The sequence below is a fragment of the Trichechus manatus genome, unplaced genomic scaffold, assembly GCF_000243295.1.
Source record: "Trichechus manatus latirostris isolate Lorelei unplaced genomic scaffold, TriManLat1.0 scaffold00067, whole genome shotgun sequence".
Classification (NCBI taxonomy): Eukaryota; Metazoa; Chordata; class Mammalia; order Sirenia; family Trichechidae; genus Trichechus; species Trichechus manatus.
Window position 1 is genome coordinate 8,085,770 of NW_004444003.1, and position 12,444 is coordinate 8,098,213.

Sequence of the window (12,444 nt, forward strand, 5' to 3'; positions counted from 1 at the left end):
TAGAGTAATGGGCAACTTTGACACCAATTTAAAGTGATTAGATAATACTTGAACTAGATTTGTGATTTTAAGTGAAATTCTTCTTAAGTTTAAACACACTATTGAACATCTAAAAGCACTGTTTCTTCATATTTATAAATTTAATCTCATAGAGCTAAAAGAATTACTAAAGTACTTAGAAAGTTTTATCACTCAGGCCATGAAAATATTTTAAAACTGAAGTGATTATATTAAATTTATAAATTATATTTAATTGTTAATAGCACATAATTAATTAAAAATTTTAATGAGATCTAATATTAATCACCTTTTCCAATTTTAAAACACGCAGTATCCCTTTGTTCTGTTCGAATGACTTCCTCTTGGTCTATGTACAGGTTCCAAATGAGCACACTTAAGAGTTCTGGAATTCCCAGTCTTTGCAATGTTATTCATAATTTATTATGAACCACACAGTCGAATAACTTTGCATAGTCAATAAAACACAAGTAAACATCTTTCTGGTATTCTCTGCTTCTAGCCAAGATCCATCTGATATCAGCAATGAGATCCCTTGTTCCACTTCCTCTTCTGAATCTGGCTTGAATTTCTGGCAGTTCCCTGTCCTTGTACTGCTGCAACTGTTTTTGAATGATCTTCAGCAAAATTTTATTTGTGTGTGATATTAATGATATTGTTTGATAATTTCCGCATTCTGTTGAGTTACCTTGCTTTGAAATAGGCACAAATATGGAGCTCTTCCAGTCAACTGGCCAAGTAGCTCTCTTCCAAATTTCTAAGTACAGATGAGTGAGTGTTTCCAGCATTGAATCCGCATGTTGAAAGATCTCAGTTGGTATTCCTGGAGCCTTGTTTTACATCAATGCCTTCAGAGCAGCTAAAACCTTTTCCTTCAGTACCGTTGGTTCTCGATCATATGCTGCCTCCTAAAATGGCTGAATGTCAACCAATTCATTTTGGTATACTGACTCTGTGTATTCCTTCCATCTTCTTCTGATGCTTCCCGTGTTATTTCATTGTTTGCCCATAGAATCCTTCAATTTCCCAAATCGAGGCTTGAATTTTTCTGTAGTTCTTTCAGCTTGAGAAATGCTGAGAGTGTTCTTCCCTTTGGGTTTTCTAACTCCAGGTATTTGTATATTTCATTATAATATTTTACTTTGTTTTCTCAAGCTGCCCTTTGAAATCTTCTGTTCAGCTCTTTTACTTCATCATTTCTTCTATTTGCTTTAGTTACTCTATGTTCAGAGCAAGTTTCAGAATCTCTTCTGATATCCACTTTGGTCTTTTTTCTTTCTTTCTTTCCTGTCTTTTTAATGAACTTTTTTGTTGTCTTCATGAATGATGTCCTTGAAGTCACCCCACAACTTGCCTGGTCTTTGGTCATTAGTTTCCAATGCATCAAATCTATTCTTGAGATGGTCTTTAAATTCAGGTAAAATATACTCAATCACTGTGTGGTTTAAAATCAGAAAAGGTGTGCATCAGGGTTGTATCCTTTCACCAAACTTATTAAATTTGTATGCTAAGCAAATAATCCTAGAAGCTGGACTATATGAAGAAGAACACCTCATCAGGATTAGAGGAAGACTCATTAACAATCTTTGACATGCAGATGATGCAACCTTGTTCGCTGAAAGTGAAGAGGACTTGAAGAACTTACTGATGAAGAACAAAGACTACAGCTTTTGGTATGTATTGCACTTTAACATAAAGAACACAAAAATCCTCACAACTGGACCATTAAGCAATATCATGATAAATGGAGAAAATATTGAAGTTGTCAAGAATTTCCACCACCCATGGAAGCAGCAGTCAAGAAATCAAATGACATATTGCATGGGGAAAATTTTCTGCGAAAGACCTCTTTAAAGTTTTAAAAACCAAAGATGTCACTTTGAGGACTAAAGTATGCCTGACCTAAGCCATGGTAAAAAAATGCAAAACCTGGACAACGTATAAGAAAGACTGAAGAATAATTGATGCATCTGAATTATTGTGTTGGTGAAGAATATTGAATATACCATGAACTTCTAGAAGGACAAACAAATCTATCTTGGAAGAAGTACAGCCGGAATACTCCTTAGAAGTGAAGACGGCAAGACACTGTTTCACTTACTTTGCACATGTTATCAGGAGATCCCTGGAGAAAGACATCATGTTTGGTAAAGCAAAGGGTCACCCAAGATAAGGAAGACCCTCAAGGACATGGACTGACCCAGTAGCTGCAACAATGGACTCAAACATAGCAATGATTGTTATGATGGTGCCAGGACCAGGCAGTGTTTCATTCTGTTGCTATGAGTCAGAACCGACTCAACAGCATCTAACAACAACACGCATTACTAATCAAGGAACACTTAAAAGTGTTGTAAATTGCTAATTTATAACAGTACAATTTGTAAACAGAAATAAAAACTTTAAAGAATAAGATTTTTGAATGTATAACACATAAATTGTATATTACTTTTAAAAACAAACTTAGAATGATCTTTCCTCTACAGAAATAGACCTTGACGTAGGACACCAAAAAGTTGTATTTCTAAGTTCTGGAAAGGAGATTATTAGTTACAGTTAATTAGATGTATCATGAATTTGTTTAGGAGAGTTGGGTATGGGTGGATATGAGTAAGTACACATTTATAATAACTGATGGTAAAGGAAGCTGTTAAAATAACACATCACAGCTATTTTTAAAAAGTATTGTGTTGTCATCCAAACTCCCTGAGGGACTGAATTGCTGGGTGGAGGGCTGTCGGGACCATGGTCTCGGGGAACATCTAGCTCAACTGGCATAACACAGTTTATAAAGACAATGTTCTACATTCTACCTTGGTGAGTAGCAGCTGGGGTCTTAAAAGCCTGTGAGCAGCCATCTAAGATACTCCACTGGTCTCATCCCTTCGGGAGCAAGGGAGAATGAAGAGAACAGGATACAAGGAAAAGATTAGTCCAAAGGACTAATGGACAACAGCTACCAAGGCCTCCACCAGACTGAGTCCAGTATAGCTATGGTGCCTGGCTACCACCACTGACTTCTCTGACCGGGATCACAATAGAGGGTTCTGGACAGAGCTGGAGAAGGATATAGAACAAAATTCTAACTCACACACAAAAAAAGACCAGATTTACTAGCCTAAAGGAGACTGGAGAAACCCCAAGAGTATGGCCCCCAGACACCCTTTTAGCTCAGTGGTGAAGTCATCTCCGAGGTTCACCATTCAGCCTGGGAGTGGACAGCCCCATAAAACCAAATGGAGCTAATGAGGTATAGCAGTCCAAGGACAAGGGCCAGAAGACAGAAGGGGACAAGGAAGCTGGTGATAGGGAACCCAAGGTTGAGTAAGGATAGTGCTGATGTGTTGTGAGGTTGTTAACCATTGTCATAGGGCAACATGTGTACTAACTGTTAAATGAGAAACGATTTTGTTCTGGAAGCCTTCATCTAAAGTGAGAATAGCAGCACAATTGGAAGAGCGCAGTCAATGTCACTGAATCGTGTATGTAGAAATTTTTGAAATGGTGTATCTTTGGCTATGTATATTTTCACCTAAAAAAAAAAAAGTTGAGATGGGAGAGGGTTGACATGTTGTGGGGTTGTTAACCAATGTCATAAAACAATACGTGTACTACTGTTTCATGAGGAACTATTTGTTCTGTAAGCCTTCATCTGAAGTACAATAAAAAAAAAAAAAAGTATTGTGTTGTTTGGGTCTTATTTTTGTCCTCAGTGAGTGAATAAATATTAACACCTGCAATCTTCACTGTTTATTCCAATGAATGCAATTGAACTTGTTTTAGGTACAGATGAAAAACCACATTCCTTCTATTCTTACTGACATTAATAAAATTTGTTACAAAACCTATTTTTCATTCTGCTGCAGATAATACAAAGGTAAGAGTTCGATCTAAGACTTACGTAGTATTGTACAAACCACATAGGCTTTAGAATTTTTCCTGAGTTTCGGTCTTTGAGCAGACATTTAGCAGTTGTATTATCTTTGCATATTAGCTTCTCTCATCCTGTTTCTTCTCCTCAAAATTGATTATTGCCCCTACTTCAAAAACGTATTTGGAAGATTAAATCAGATAATATACAAAATACTTTGTTCAGTACATGGTATACAGTTGTTGTTTATTAAATTGCAGCATTTTTGCTGTTAACTTTATGGTGTTTTATATTGTTAGTGGTTCTTATTTTAGATTTACTGGGTCTGTAACCCTGGAAAAATTTCTCAACATCTGTGTGTTTAACTTTCCTCAGTGGAAAAATTGAGATTATAACAATTGCTGTGTGGATAAAACAAATTACTATATGTGAAGGATTTAGTAGAGTACCTGGATATTTTAAGCATAAAAACATTATTACTCATTATTATTATCATTATACTTATCATAGAACCTATGAGCAGTGTATTAGTCTCCAGCAGAAATTCTATTTACATGATGTATTAGCCAGCGACTTATAAAAATACAGTTTTTATGTTTTGCCCATGCTACATATTCAATAAAATTAACTGAATTTTCTGCTCTACCTCTCTTCATTCAGGAATCCAGGCTGATGGAAATTCTACTGTTTGAAACATTATCAGTTACCCTTGCAAAGGCAAAAAAAAATCTATGAATCTAAAGAGTTCTCTTACTTATGCATTTTGAAAGTTGTATTCCATTAGCCAAAGCAAACTACATGGCCATATCAACTTAAAATTGGTGGGGTAGTGCAAACCTATCATGGACCTGGTCTATTTGTTAACAGCCCAAAAATGGTTACCGCATATCATTTCATGTACAGAAAATTTCTTTTACACAATATTATGAGTTAATGAGGTAAATTCATAAAATTTTAAACCACAAATAAAGTCACCAGGACATTTAGTATGTTAAATTGTGTTTGCCATTAGAAGCTAGAAGCTCTCTATGCAAAATATCAAAAATAAAGTTTAAAGTTATTATTACAGATAAGAAAAACAATTAGCCCTATAGTCTAACTCACATAATAACAACCATTTTAATAATTTGTTGTGTAGCCTTGAAGATTATAAGTTATATAAATATATGTCTGTAACTGAATGTGTGTGTGTATAAAGACTCATAATATGTACAGTTTTTTTTTATTCAAAAGTATTGTGAAAGGGATAGTTGTTGCTGTCAATAGACACGCTTCTACGTTGTCATTGCATACATTCTATGCACGTATTACGTAAAACTGTTGGCAGTTTAGGCTGTTTAATTTTAAAGCCATTACTTCTTATACAGAACTCCTTAATAAACATCTGAATGTTTTCACATAATCATACTTGTTTTATTTGTATAAATATGTAGAAATATAATTGTTGGATAAATGGAAAATATATATTGAATAAAAAGTAAAATTTCTTATCACCTCCCAACCTTGACTCAGTTTCCCCTATTTACTCCTGAGGCTGATCTAGTAAGTCCATAATTAGAGATTCAAATCTGATCATTAAATTTTGACTTAACATCTTTTTTACTGTAAATTCAAATATCATATTTCCTGCTGAATTACACCTAAACAAGGGGGATCAGAGACGGAATTTTGAAAGCAAAGGCAAGAATATTTCTGGGAGGTTAATTCAACATATAGCACATAGTAAGCATGACTATGGGGTCAGTCCTCTCCTCACCTAGGCAACCATAACAATCCCCTAAGTCATTCACAATTGAGGCAAAAGTTGGCTCTTGTGTGATAACCGTTTATTCTGGTAGGCTAACTTAGTATCTGTCAACATAATTTTCCAAAGTTTTCTAAAGGACTGGAAAATATATGAGGTAAAGGGACAAGCTAAATCTCAGAAGTTGTAGGTAGTATGGGTGTGGGTGACATATTCTACTATAACAAGTAGATTTCACAGCATCTGGCCTGAAAATAAGCTGACTAAATTTGACAGGGACCTGGGAATAAAATATCTACATATTTATATAATGCATGTATCTATAAAGGGAGATATTTTAATGTAGTGCATGCATCTTTAAAAGAAAGGATGAGGAAATTTAAAGAAGTAAAATGTGTTTGAAGAAGAATCAAAGGCTATAGATAGATGCTGGATTTCAAATGCTTTTTTTGTGTCTAAAGATATTTTCAGATTCTGGAGTTAATAACTCTTTCATGTTCATCAGTTCTAATATATCAACACAATTCAGAATATAAAATTTATGAGTGGTATAGAAAAGCTTCAAATTGCTTTTTATCTACATGTTGAGAAAAAGTATGAGCACACCTCTGGTTCAAGATGGCTGATGAAGAATAGGCTATTTTTGTCCTCCTTTAACAAACCCCATTATGATGATGCAGACAATGTATAAAAAGGGGATATAGTAAAATTGGAGCCCTGGTGGTACAGTGATTAAGAACTTGGCTGCTAACCAAAAGGTCGGCAGTTCGACTCCACCAGCTACTCCTTGGAAACCCTATGGGGCAGTTCTACTCTGTCCTATTTGGTTGCTATCAGTCAGAATCGACTCGATGGCAGCAGGTATAGTTAAATTATATCTAAGAAAAAAGAAAAAGATATCAGTGTAACAGCTACTCTGAAAAAATTATGGAAAACAGATGACAAATGGGATTGTAGTGATTAAAAATTCAAAGAAACAAAAAAAGTAGAGTTGAAACCACAATCTAGAACAAACACAAGAAAAACGTAGAGTTGAAGCAGGAGATTTGCTTCTCTGAGGTGGAGCCATGGAAAAGCTGTGACCTTGGAGTTCTCAGGTATAAAAATCAGGCATTAGGAAAGCGAAGTGTGGCAGAAATCAATGTTATAAATCAATGCACTCTAAATGAAATAGAGGAACAAGTCAACCTCATCAACCCTTCGCTTCTATTTCCCAATGTGCAACCAAAGTATTTACCCCCAGCTTAAAACTAAATTATTAAACTCTAAAGAAATTAAATTTTCCTTTTGAGAAAAGTTAGGGCTTTTAATTGGTTTGGTGGCACTCCAGTGCAATGTCTTCTTTCAATTTTGCATTGGAGGTTTTGCGTGTGTGGGAGTGGAAGAGAAGGATTGATAAGCCTTAATACTTGCCCCCTGCTGACACAAAGTAAATTATATAGTCCACATGACCTTCAATCAATATAAGTCACATGAGAGAACTGGCAGAAAAAAAAAAAAAGGAGAACTTTACAAAGCATAGGAAAGTCATACAAAACACCTATATTAAGCATTCTAACCCATCATTGACAAATTGGGCATGTACATCAGCATCCTGTCATCAAATGGAAGCAGTATACATGCATTCATGTAATAACAGGTTTTGAAAGCCTAAGTCAGTTTCATTAACAAGTGGTTCAGGTGCCCATGGCCCATACTTCTGGTAAATTAACTCCTCTCAATCTGCAACTATGTCCATCTAGGTTTTATGTCTTCATGGGGAGTTTTGTCTGGCCAGTTGACAGAAAAAGAAATAATATGGATCTTTTTATAAACGATTCTGCATGCAATACTGGCACTACTTGAAGTGATGACCATAGCATTTCAGCTTCAATCTGGAGTGACAATGAAGGGTATTGTGAAGGGAAATTCTCCCAGTCAATTGAAAAGCAGAAAGTACTCACTGTTCATTTTGTCCAGAGGCATGGATCTATACCAATGCATGGCTAGTGCCTAATGGTTTGGCTGGATGGTCAGAGATTGGGAAAATCACATTTGGAAGACTACTAACAAGGAAGCCTGGAAATAAATATTGAATGGATATCTGAATGGACACTGAGTGAGAAGATATTTTATTTGTCTCCCTTGTTAATATTCCAGGTGAATTCCCAGAAGAGTAGAATCCTAATAAACAGGTGAGCAATATAAATCTTTCTGTATGTGTCAGTCAGCCTCTTTCATGAGCCACCACTGTCCATGATAAATGGACTAATGAAAAAAGTGGCCACAATGTCACGGATAGAGGTTATGCATAGACTTTACAGCACAGATTTCCGCTCATCCATGGCTGAGCTGGCTTCAGCCAACGCCGACTGCCCAGCCTGACAACAGCAGAGATCAATTCTGTGCTCTGATGTAATATCATTTTCAAGGGATACTGCTGACATTAATTATTAGAACCATTCCCATTGTGTAAGGGCACCACTTAGTTTTCACTGGAACATACTTTCTCTGGATATGGATTTACTTTCCCTGTCAACAATGTTTCTGCTAATTCACCATCCATGAACTTGTAAAATGTCTTATTCACCATCATAGTCTTCCCCACAGCATTGCTTTAGAAAAAGAAACTTCTTTTATAGAAGTTTGCCAATGAGCTAATGTTTATGGAATTCACTGTTTTCATCAAGTTCTTCATCATTCTGAAGAAACTGTACTGATGAATGATGAAGACCTAGTTATAGTGCGGTCTGGATGGCAACACCTTGTAGGGCTGGAAACATGTCTTTTAATATCCAGTATATGCTATAAATCAACAACAAATACATGGTACTTTCTATCTCATAGACAGTATTCATAGGTCTGGGAAATGAAGATAATAGAAGAGTCTTCTCTCCCTACTACCCCATGTAATTAACTGGCAAAATTTTTTGCTGTTTCCACAAATTTGGGCTTTTATGATATAAAGTCTGAATTACCAAGGAGGAATGATACTATCAAGGAAGACATTAGTGGTTCAGTTTAACTGATACCATTGGAAAGTGGAGTTTGGAACCTGGTTACATGGAACTCCTCCTGCCAGTAAACCCACAGTAAAAGAAGAGGATTCCTTTAATGACTGGGGTGATTTTTCCTGATTATAAAGATAAAATTGGATTGCTAAAACAAAATAAAGGTAAGAAAGAGTATGTGTCAAATGCAAATGATTTCCTGGCGCATGTCTTGGCACTCCCATATTCTGCATTAAAAGTTCATGGAAAATTAAAAAAGCCCAATACATGACTGACTGCAATGAATGAAGGTTTGGAACAGCTTATCATGCAAGGAACCATGACCAATATCTGCTTCCTAAAGGCATGGGGAATATGAACCGGTAGTTGAAGAGAGTTTTAAATATCAACTATGATCTTGTGACCAGTTGCAGAAATGAAGCTTATGATACTTAGAAGTTGCTTCCTTATTTTTATATAAATATATTTGTGTATATATTATCTAACTTTTTTTTTTTTTTTGGTATTTTTTAATACCCCATTCTCCTTCCACCTAACCTGTGGTGATATAATTTAACCTTGTATCTCAGGATTTATTTTGCAGAATATCAAAGGGGGATGTAACTCAATAGAGGAATCACACAAATATGGATATGGGAGTTTTGATATCCTTTTTGGGTCAGGGTTAGCATATTTTCATTTTGTATGAAGGCTTGTTGAATCATATTAGGCTGAATCATGATTTTATTATTCTTATTATTTGGAAGTTAAGTGTGGTTAAATGAGGCATGCATGGATAACATTTTGAAAAGGGATGGACTGTGGTGGTTTTGTACTCTATCAATTTACCTAAGCTAGAATTATGTTCTTAAGAATCATTTTCCATGTATGGTTCTGATTTCGGTTGGCCACAAGAAAAACATATGTGACAACTGGAAGGTGAGAGTGAAACCTCACCATTATGCTCTGAAGTCACCATGAAATGCATGCTTGCTGTGAAGCATCTGTTGCTCACCTTGTCAGCCTGTAGTAGCAGCCAGGCCCACAGAATCTCTGATACCTGCCATATCATCCCATTCAACTTCTCAGAGTCCTGGAACAAGTGCACGTGTAGCTTGTGGCTAAGGATGCCAGCTTCTTTTGCCAGGCACCTGCATCTGTTGAGTTAAGAAGTAGTGAGAGGCAAACATGGGTTTTAGTATGTCCTTGTGGATTCCAGTTGATTCTCATGGATTCAAGCACATTTCAGTTTGTTCTTGCTCTCCACAAATACATGACCCATTTTTCTTCCTAGCCAACAGCCCTGCTGCCACACAGCAACTTTGTGCCCACTAACATGGTGGCATAGTGGTTAAGAGCTTGGGTAATAACCAAAAGGTCAGCAGTTTGAATCCACTGGCCACTCCTTGGAAACGCTATGGGGCAATTCTACTCTGTCCTATCGGGTGGCTATCGGGTTGCTATGAGTGGAAATCAACTCAATGGCAACATTTTTTTTTTGGTTTGCACATGCAAAGGAATCAGCCTTCTGTTGATTTCTTAATAGGTTCTTAGAACTTTATAAGATTGAATCCTTCTGCTAAATTGCATATTCCATATCATTCATAGTGGGTTTGCTTTCCTATCATACTGCAACTGATATAAATGGTATAGATAAAAGATTCCCTAACTTAAAAAGAAAAGAAAGCAAAAATATAAGAAAATGATGAAAACTATTGAAACAGAGGAAATTTTGAAAAACATCAGGAATAGTTTGAAAAACTCTGTGAATAAATATAAAAATCTAGATCAATGGATAATTTTCTATAAAAACACAATTTATTGACTTTAGAAAGTTTAAAAAGAACAATTTCCACAGAAGAAATAGATAAGCTACCTCAGCTACCTGTATCTTCCACAAAAATCACCATATTGAAACAGTTTTTCCAGGAAATTCCACAAAATCTTTTAAAAAGAAAATAATTTCAATCATAATTAGTTTTTTCGAACAGTGTTTGACAAATATTTTCAGTAAACAGCCAGAGAGTAAATATTTTGGGGGGTCACACATTGATCTCTGTTCATTTTTTTATATTAATTTCTAATTTGAAGTTTTTTAAAAAATTTTTTTTAAATTGTTCTTTAGATGAAGGTTTACAGAACAAACAGTTTCTGATTAAACAGTTAGTACACATATTATTTTATGACATTGGTTAGCAACCCCATGACATGTCAACACTCTCCATTCTCGACCTTGGGTTCCCTATTACCAGCTTCCTGATCCCTCCTGCCTTCTAGTCCTTGTCCCTGAGCTGTTGTGCCCCATTAGTCTCATTTTGTTTTATGGGCCTGTCAAATCTTTGGCTAAAGGGTGAACCTCAGGAGTGACTTCATTACCAAGCTAAAAGGGTGTCCAGGGGCCGTACTGTCAGGATTGTTTCTCCAGTCTCTATCAGGCCAGTAGGTTTGGTGTTTTTTTGTGAGTTAGAATTTTGTTCTACATTTTTCTCCAGCTCTGTCTGGGACCCTCTATTGTGATCCTGGTCAGAGAAGTCAGTGGTGGTAGCCAGGCACCATCTAGTTGTACTGGATTTGGTCTGGTGGAGGCCGTGGTAGATGTGATCCATTACTCATTTGGACTAATCTTTCCCATGTATATTGTTTTCATCATTCTCCGTTGTTCCCGAAGGGGTGAGACCAGTGGAGTATCTTAAATGGCTGCTCACAGGCTTTTAAAACCCCAGACACTATTCAACAAGTTAAAATGTAGAACATTTCTTTATAAACTATGTTATGCCAGTTGAGCTAGATGTTCCCTGAGACCATGGTCCTCAAGGCCTCAGCCCAGCAATTTGGTCACTCAGGAAGTTTGGATGTGTCTATGGAACTTCCATGAACTTTCCTTGTATGAGTTGTGCTAACTTCCCCTGTACTGTGTACTGTCTTGCCCTTCATGAAAGTTACCACTTATCTCGTCTATTTAGTATTCCCCCACCACCACTCTCATCCCTGGTAACCATCAAAGATTGTTTCTTTTTGTGTGTAAACCTTTTCATGAGTTTTTACAGTAGTGGTCTCATACAATATTTGTCCTTTTGTAATTGACTTATTTCACTCAGAATAATGTCCTCCAGTTTCATCCATGTTATGAGATGCTTCACAGATTCATCATTGTTCTTTATCTTTGGATAATACTGCATTGTGTGTATGTACTATAGTTTGTTTATCCATTCATCTGTTGGCAGGCATGTAGGTTGTTTTCATCTTTTTGCTATTGTGAACAATGCTGCAATGAACATACGTGTGCATATGTCTATTCTTGTGACTGCTCTTATTTCTCTAGGATATATTCCTAGGGGTGGGATTGCTGGATCATATGGTATTTCTATTTTTAGCTTTCTAAGGAAATGTCATATCATTTTCCAAAATGGTTGTATCATTTTGCATTCCTACCAGCAGTGCATAAGAGTTCAAATCTCCCTGCAGCCTCTCCAACATTTCTTATTTTCTGTTTTTTTGATGGGTGCCAGTAATGCTGGGGCGGGAGGGTCTCTGATTGTGGTTTTGATTTTCATTTCCCTAATAGCTAGTGATCGCAAGCATTTCCTCCAGTGTCTGTTGGCCACTTGAATGTCTTCTTTGGTGAAGGGTCTGTTCATTTCCTTTGCCCATTTTTTAATTGGATTTTTTGTCTTTTTGTTGTAGAGGTGTTGGATTTTCTTGTAGATGTTAGAGATTAGAACTTTGTCTGACTTGTAATGCACAAAATTTTTTCCTAGTCTGTAGGTTTCCTTTTTACTCTTTTGGTGAAGTCTTTTGTTGAGAACAAGTGTTTAATTTTTAGAGGATCACAGTTATCTAGC